We start from the raw sequence: 9660 nt of genomic DNA, 5'->3' as shown, positions 1-9660 counted from the left end.
TTAGTTTCCACTTTTAAAACTGCTTGTTACGGAGTCTAGTTGATAGGTAATCGACTCCCCGGACTCCGTGTGTCGGGACATGAACAAGGATATTGAACTTGACATTTGTGTCTGTCTTTATTATTTATCCAACATATCATACTGAAACACTGCTGTCTATCAGCAACTCAGCTCAAGTAGCAGTTCTACTAACTAGTAATATCTCATTCCAGGTATTCATTCACATACTCTGTCCTTTAGAATAGATTATTGTTCAGAATAGTTACTTTATTTTTCAGTAATATCCATATAGTGTTTTCTGCTCTGTCATCTCAAAATGGATCCTTTACAAAATAACAAATGGACAATCTGTTCCACCCTGACAATAGTGTTTTATTGGTATCTTCCACTAGATGGCAGTAAACACCTGCTGTAACTAGACTTTTCAACAACAGTGACCACGTTTACATGCACACCAATATCCCGCTTTTATTCGGGGTACTCAAATATTCTGTTTTTAAATTGATGCATGTACACATCTTACCCATTTACTGTTGTTTCTGCTGTCTGCTCAGGCTGTTCACATATTAAGTTTTCATCTGATTGTCAAAAAATCTAATTCAAAAGTAGGCTACCTGTGCGGTTTGATACTCTGTACTGGACTGTATAGCCTGCTGACTACAATTTAGATACATTTCTGCTTATCATTTTCAACATTTCGTAGGCCATTTGTTTGTCAATTAAAGTTTGATACATGCAGCTTCTCTTCTGGCATAAATTGTTGCCCCAGAAGACTAAATAAAGTAGTTCTCTCCAGAATAATGTTTTACATTGATAGACTAAATAAAGTAGTTCTCTCCAGAATAATGTTTTACATTGATAGACTAAATAAAGTAGTTCTCTCCAGAATAATGTTCTACATTGATAGACTAAATAAAGTAGTGCTCTCCAGAATAATAATTTACATTGATAGAATGAATGCATTAGTTATCTACTAGTTAACACTAGTAAAATTGACGTTTAGTTTAGGGACCGGGGAGAAAACGCAATAACTCCAGAACAGTGGAAAGACTGGTCCTGTGCAAAATGTCCATATCTCATCAGTCTGAAGGGTTTTAAGGAAATGAAAAGCTGAGAAAACGATGAAACACGTTTCTGATAAGGTTGAAAATACTGTCTGCTTGCATCATATTGTAAAAGATAACACCTTACACTCTCATTCACATTATCTCAAGAGATACTGAAATAAATAATATTTATCCACCCCTAAATTATCATTTGTTGTTTCATTTAAATTCAAGAAATGCATAATTCTGCAGTTAATATTATATTAGATTATAGACCTACAGTCAGTATCCAGATTTCAGTTCATATTTTATTAGATTATAGACCTACAGTCAGTGTCCAGATTTCAGTTAATATTATATTAGATTATAGGCCTACAGTCACTACAGTCAGTGTCCAGATTTCAGTTCATATTATATTAGATTATAGGTCTACAGTCAGTGTCCAGATTTCAGTTCATATTTTATTAGATTATAGACCTACAGTCAGTGTCCAGATTTCAGTTAATATTATATTAGATTATAGGCCTACAGTCACTACAGTCAGTGTCCAGATTTCAGTTAATATTATATTAGATTATAGGACTACAGTCAGTGTCCAGATTTCAGTTAACGTTACTATTTAATTTAACCCATTTGAATTGAAATGAGGAATATTCTGTTTATTTATGGCTACAGGGATACTCGTGAACGGGATATCAGAGAACACCGCAGTTCCGGGAGAGTAGTGGGTGAAACCATTCACCTCAGAAAGAGGGGTGATATGAATAACGTTTCCTTTCATTATGTGTTGTCGAATTCATAAAAAAATATTTGCTGCCATTGTAGTAAGGTTGTTAATACGAGAGGTCTTCAGACTTACCATTTCTGTATTATTTTCCTTGAAAGAACAAGTAGAGGGTTTTGAGTGCTTCTCCCCTATTTGGAAAGTTGGTCTGCCTGCTGTTCAGTCAGAGATATTCTGAGAGGACGTCTCCTTCTGCTGGACATAAAAACTGTTTAAAACTGTATAACACTATAGTGTATCTGGAACACTGGTTCATATATCACAAAGTCAATAGTGAATGTGACTATGTATATATTTATTGTGTATTTAAAGCATATTTCTGCAAGTTTATCAAGTGTCTGCTAGCTTAGCTAGCCATGTTAATGACGAATTAACCAGCACCGTCAATCAGTGCACTGTAATGTCACGCTAGCTATTGCTAGCAGGGGATTTATTTGTAATTCAAGACTTCTTTATTGAAATATTAAGTCAATGTTTATTTTCTTACTACCTTAAAAGGTTTATATAAAAAGGGTTGTACTTGTGCTCTGTATTTATGGTTTAATGTCACTTCACATTGAGGGCATGTATCATTACTGTTGTTCCTATCTAACAGTTATCTTGTGTTCTACCTAACCATGTATCATTACTGTTGTTCCTATCTAACAGTTATATTGTGTCCTACCTCACCATGTATCATTACTGTTGTTCCTATCTAACAGTTATCTTGTGTCCTATCTAACCATGTATCATTACTGTTGTTCCTATCTAACAGTTATATTGTGTCCTACCTAACCATGTATCATTACTGTTGTTCCTATCTAACAGTTATCTTGTGTCCTACCTAACCATGTATCATTACTGTTGTTCCTATCTAACAGTTATCTTGTGTCCTACCTAACCATGTATCATTACTGTTGTTCCTATCTAACAGTTATCTTGTGTCCTACCTAACCATGTATCATTACTGTTGTTCCTATCTAACAGTTATCTTGTGTCCTACCTAACCATGTATCATTACTGTTGTTCCTATCTAACAGTTATCTTGTGTCCTACCTAACCATGTATCATTACTGTTGTTCCTATCTAACAGTTATCTTGTGTCCTACCTCACCATGTATCATTACTGTTGTTCCTATCTAACAGTTATCTTGTGTTCTACCTAACCATGTATCATTACTGTTGTTCCTATCTATCAGTTATCTTGTGTCCTACCTAACCATGTATCATTACTGTTGTTCCTATCTAACACTTATCTTGTGTCCTACCTAACCATGTATCATTACTGTTGTTCCTATCTAACAGTTATCTTGTGTCCTACCTAACCATGTATCATTACTGTTGTTCCTATCTAACAGTTATCTTGTGTCCTACCTAACCATGTATCATTACTGTTGTTCCTATCTAACAGTTATCTTGTGTCCTACCTAACCATGTATCACTACTGTTGTTCCTATCTAACAGTTATCTTGTATCCTACCTAACCATGTATCATTACTGTTGTTCCTATCTAACAGTTATCTTGTGTCCTACCTAACCATGTATCATTACTGTTGTTCCTATCTAACAGTTATCTTGTGTCCTACCTAACCATGTATCATTACTGTTGTTCCTATCTATCAGTTATCTTGTGTCCTACCTCACCAGTGAACGTGTGGCTGTGACCGTCCTGTCAATGCCTGTCCTGGTGACTCATTTTACATTTTAGTCATTGAGCAGACGCTCTTATCCAGAGCAATTTAAAGTTGGTCCTGGTGACTCCTGGGGCCTAATTCGTAAAGGAAGTGTCTCAGAGCTGATCTAGGATCAGGTCCTCCCTCTCCATGTAATCTGATTCATTATGATCTAGGATCAGGTCCCCTTCTCCATGTAATCTGATTCATTATGATCTAGGATCAGGTCCCCTCCTCTCCATGTAATCTGATTCATTATGATCTAGGATCGGGCCCCCCTCTCCATGTAATCTGATTAATTATGATCTAGGATCAGGTCCCCACTCTCCATGTAATCTGATTCATTATGATCTAGGATCAGGTCCCTCCTCTCCATGTAATCTGATTCATTATGATCTAGGATCAGGTCCCCCCTCTCCATGTAATCTGATTCATTATGATCTAGTTGTCAGAGCTAGAGTGGTGTTTGTCAGACTATGAGACATCCCGGTTTGGCCAACAAACTATTATGATACCTCTCTATTGTAAACTGTGACTTGTACAAACAAGCTGGTGTTCTACGTGTTGCTCTAGGAATTACAACAAACTAACAGGGTGGAAAGTGATATTAGGGGGACACAGAAAAACTTAAATTAAATAATATGAATGAACAAATGAATGAATGATATTTTATTTCCGTGTCAAATCGCCAACTGGCAACCCATCCCTTATGGGGTTAATTGCCACATAAACAAACATTACAATAATTCACTGTGGTAATTAAATGATCATTCCTCATCAGTGCTCTCTGCATTGGGCATCACATGAAGAATGAAAACAACGTAAGGTAAAAATCAATACATAATAGTAAATAAGGTGATGCAAACAATAATTATATCCCTAGAGCAGAACAATAATATACATATATACACACACTGTATATATACACATACATACATACACACTGTATATATACACATACATACATACACACTGTATATATACACATACATACACACTGTATATATACACATACATACACACTGTATATATACACATACATACATACACACTGTATATATACACATACATACATACACACTGTATATATACACATACATACATACACACTGTATATATATACATACATACATACACACTGTATATATACACATACATACATACACACTGTATATATACACATACATACACACTGTATATATACACATACATACATACACACTGTATATATACACATACATACATATATACATACTGTATATATATACATACATAACATATACAGATAAATAAATACAGAAAAAAATAAACAGAAGGAATTTGAACCCAGTCTGACACAAAGAGAAGATTCATATGGGAGACAAGCCTATACACAATCTATATATACACATGTACCATTTACCACATAGAAGATTCATATGGGAGACAAGTCTATACACAATCTATATACACATACCATTTACCACATAGAAGACTCATATGGGAGACAAGTCTATACACAATCTATATATACACATACCATTTACCACATAGAAGACTCATATGGGAGACAAGTCTATACACAATCTATATACACATGTACCATTTACCACATAGAAGATTCATATGGGAGACAAGTCTATACACAATCTATATATACACATACCATTTACCACATAGAAGACTCATATGGGAGACAAGTCTATACACAATCTATATACACACATACCATTTACCACATAGAAGACTCATATGGGAGACAAGTCTATACACAATCTATATATACACGTACCATTTACCACATAGAAGAGTCATATGGGAGACAAGTCTATACACAATCTATATACACATGTACCATTTACCACGCAGAAGCTAAATATTTTTACAATTTAATTATAGGTAAACATTTTTCTTATATTCCAGGATTTATCTAAATATTCCACAAACGGAAATACACAATGGACAAAAAAAACATTTCAATTTCTCCTCATCACTCATCACATACTGCCAGGGTATATCTGGTGGTCTTTCTGGAATAAGAGCAAGCGTATGTCATGGTAGAAAAGGAAATAGAGGATTAAATCAGTTTAATTCTCTATTTCTTTAAGGTCACAATAGTTACATAGTCTTTCCTCCATTTCACCACAATACTGACCTGTATCAATACTCAGAGAAAATATCCCTGATCTTACCTGTTTCAATACTCAGAGAAAATATCCCTGATCTTACCTGTTTCAATACTCAGAGGCAATATCCATGATCGTACCTGTTTCAATACACAGAGACAATATCCCTGAAATAACCTGTTTCAATACGCAGAGACAATATCCCTGATCTGACCTGTTTCAATACTCAGAGACAATATCCCTGATCTGACCTGTTTCAATACTCAGAGGAAATATCCCTGATCTGAACTGTTTCAATACGCAGAGACAATATCCCTGATCTGAACTGTTTCAATACGCAGATGAAATATCCCTGATCTGAACTGTTTCAATACGCAGAGACAATATCCCTGATCTGACCTGTTTCAATACGCAGAGGCAATATCCCTGATCTGACCTGTTTCAATACACAGAGACAATATCCCTGATCTTCCCTGTGCACATAGAGATCTCTTGCTTTTAGGTAGGTTATACATAATATATCTCTCACACACCAATTCACCCTGAATCAAACAAAAGGTTCTCAATTTGGGTTTATGATTCATCTCCTCCACCCATCTTTTTTCATGTCGCATCAACAGTTGTTTTTTAATCATATCTATGTCTCCCTTCATTTGGTTTTGGTACAGATGTTCATAGTTACACTGTTGAAAAAGCTCAGACATTTCAGTTGCCCAGGCTTCCCCTATGGATAGATAAATACAATAATCATGAAAAAAGTCATTGATGAAAGAGACTTCAACTAGGACTATAAAATAATGAAGAAACAGTTTAACATTTTGTTATTTTATGGCTTATATTTCTTGTAGAAGTTGATAAATAACACCTGGGGACAAAAACGCCTACATCTTCTGACAAAAAGTGTTAAAATGCATAACATTCCCTTTCAGGATCCATATTTTGGTGTTTATAAGGTAAAGGACACCTGATATTTAAAGCCTTTTTGAATCCACATTTTACACTAAATAAGAACTGATATTTCCCGGGGACAGAAAAGGCACCACATGGTAGGAATGACTCAGCAGAACTCCTACACTAGTTTAGTGGATTCCAAATGTTCCCTCTACTTTATTCTACATTATTAACCTGAAATACTCACTTTACTTGGAAACTGAGTTGCAGTTTAGAGGTTAAACTATGAGCTGCTCTGTCATCTCAAAATGACCCTGTACAGATACTTTCTTATATTCAGTTTCAACTGTAGTCAAGGAGTCACCCTTCACATAACAACAGTAACCAGAGGGTGGAGCTAACAGTCAGTTTCAACTGTAGTCAAGGAGTCACCCTTCACATAACAACAGTAACCAGAGGGTGGAGCTAACAGTCAGTTTCAACTGTAGTCAAGGTGTCACCCTTCATATAACAACAGTAACCAGAGGGTGGAGCTAACAGTCAGTTTCAACTGTAGTCAAGGTGTCACCCTTCACATAACAACAGTAACCAGAGGGTGGAGCTAACAGTCAGTTTCAACTGTAGTCAAGGAGTCACCCTTCACATAACAACAGTAACCAGAGGGTGGAGCTAACAGTCAGTTTCAACTGTAGTCAAGGAGTCACCCTTCATATAACAACAGTAACCAGAGGGTGGAGCTAACAGTCAGTTTCAACTGTAGTCAAGGTGTCACCCTTCACATAACAACAGTAACCAGAGGGTGGGGCTAACAGTCAGTTTCAACTGTAGTCAAGGTGTCACCCTTCATATAACAACAGTAACCAGAGGGTGGAGCTAACAGTCAGTTTCAACTACAGTCAAGGTGTCACCCTTCACATAACAACAGTAACCAGAGGGTGGAGCTAACAGTCAGTTTCAACTGTAGTCAAGGAGTCACCCTTCACATAACAACAGTAACCAGAGGGTGGGGCTAACAGTCAGTTTCAACTGTAGTCAAGGTGTCACCCTTCACATAACAACAGTAACCAGAGGGTGGGGCTAACAGTCAGTTTCAACTGTAGTCAAGGAGTCACCCTTCACATAACAACAGTAACCAGAGGGTGGAGCTAACAGTCAGTTACAACTGTAGTCAAGGAGTCACCCTTCACATAACAACAGTAACCAGAGGGTGGAGCTAACAGTCAGTTACAACTGTAGTCAAGGAGTCACCCTTCACATAACAACAGTAACCAGAGGGTGGGGCTAACAGTCAGTTACATGAGACAGCAGTAACGTGACATTGTTCTGAATCTTGCTTAAAAAATGTTATAGTCCTTCTTCAAGACATCTCTCTTACATTATTTTAGCTAAACTTATAATTTACTCGAAATCAGGTTTAGTTGTGTTTTTCCCCTGTAAGGTGTGTACGTGCTGGATAAGAACCAAAGGATGAGAAACCCTGAGATAAACATAAAACCATATAATGTAAAAGCTCCTCCACCATCTTTACCAGACGTTTTACTGATAACATGTAGACCTACTGATTAGTTTCCACTTTGAAAACTGCTGTCTGTCAGCAACTCAGCTCAAGTAGCAGTTCTACTAACTAGTAATATCTCATTCCTAGTATTCATTCACATACTCTGTCATTTAGAATGAATTATTGTTCATAAATACTTACTTTATTTGTCAGTATTGTCCATATAGTGTTTTCTGCTCTGTCATCTCAAAATGGATCCTGTACAAAATCACATATTTACTTTCAGTCACCTCCTGGGTGGTGCAGTGGTCTAAACCACCCCATCTGAACAGTTTCTCACCAACTGGCCACCTGGTCTATAGAGACTAAATGACTATACACTCTACGCTGCACACCACATCAACGGGGATGTGGTGGAGGATAAACCCACGTAAACGCACTTACACACCTTTTTATTTGTAAAATAGCGTTTACTCAACACTGTATTTTGTTAATTATCATTTACCACTTCTTATGCGTTTCCAGCGTTAAGTCTAAATTCTATCGCAGAAACCGGGCCCAGGTTGGTCAGCATGATAAAGAATCATATCTCAAGGTTACTCTGTCAATTGAATGTCTGACTACGACCTAACTTTATAATAGTTATATGTAGCCAAGACTTACCAGAGTCTGCCCGTCTGTCCTTCAAATCAACACATTTATCCTGCTTCTAATGTTGCAGAGAAATGTGCGCTACATTTTGTAACCACAGTTACTTTCACTTTCATATGAGGAAACACGTCAATTCGCACGTCACTGGTGTATGGTTAAATAATGATGACAGAAGAGATCTACTAACTAGTAATAATATGTAATTCCAGGTATTCATTATCTTACTCTGTCCTTTATTGTTCAGAAATACTTTATTTGTACTTCTCTCCATATAGTGTGTTTTCCTCTTTTGTCATCTCACCATGGATCCTGCACTCAGCCGTCTCCCCACCCTGATAATAAAGTGTTTTATTGGTATCTTCCACTAGATGGCAGTAAACACCTGCTGTAACTAGACTTTACAACAGCATTCCTTATTCATAAAGGCAGTGTCTCAAAGGAGGAGTGCTGAACCAGGATGAGGTCCCCCCTCTCCATGTAATCTGATTCATTATGATCTAGGATCAGGTCCCCCCCCTCCTCTCCATGTAATCTGATTCATTATGATCTAGGATCAGGTCCTCCCTCTCCATTTAATCTGATTCATTATGATATAGGATCAGGCCCCCCTCTCCTTGTAATCTGATTCATTATGATATAGGATCAGGTCCCCCCTCTCCATGTAATCTGATTCATTATGATCTAGGATCAGGTCCCCCTCTCCATGTAATCTGATTCATTGTGATCTAGGATCAGGTCCCCCCCTCTCCATGTAATCTGATTCATTATGATATAGGATCAGGTCCCCCCTCTCCATGTAATCTGATTCATTGTGATCTAGGATCAGGTCCCCCCCTCTCCATGTAATCTGATTCATTATGATATAGGATCAGGTCCCCCCTCTCCATATAATCTGATTCATTTTGATCTACGATCAGGTCCCTCCTCTCCCTGTAATCTGATTCATTATGATCTAGGATCAGGTCCCCCCCTCTCCATGTAATCTGATTCATTATAATCTAGGATCAGGTCCCTCCTCTCCATGTAATCTGAT

At 37.1% G+C, this 9660-nt stretch overlaps 1 long non-coding RNA gene across 1 annotated transcript; it reads right to left on the bottom strand.

Moving 5' to 3' along the window:
- Positions 1 to 4680: 4680 nt before the first annotated feature.
- On the bottom strand, positions 4681 to 9074 carry LOC123734132 (uncharacterized). The gene is made up of 3 exons (XR_006764444.1): positions 8640 to 9074; positions 8178 to 8234; positions 4681 to 6311 (listed from the first exon to the last, which is right to left on the bottom strand). It is a non-coding gene; the product is annotated as an uncharacterized lncRNA (long non-coding RNA).
- Positions 9075 to 9660: the final 586 nt, after the last annotated feature.

The sequence above is a fragment of the Salmo salar genome, unplaced genomic scaffold (genome assembly GCF_905237065.1).
Source record: "Salmo salar unplaced genomic scaffold, Ssal_v3.1, whole genome shotgun sequence".
NCBI classification, from domain to species: domain Eukaryota; kingdom Metazoa; phylum Chordata; class Actinopteri; order Salmoniformes; family Salmonidae; genus Salmo; species Salmo salar.
The sequence above is the reverse complement of the archived record's forward strand: the minus strand, read 5'-3'. Positions and strand labels throughout refer to the sequence as shown.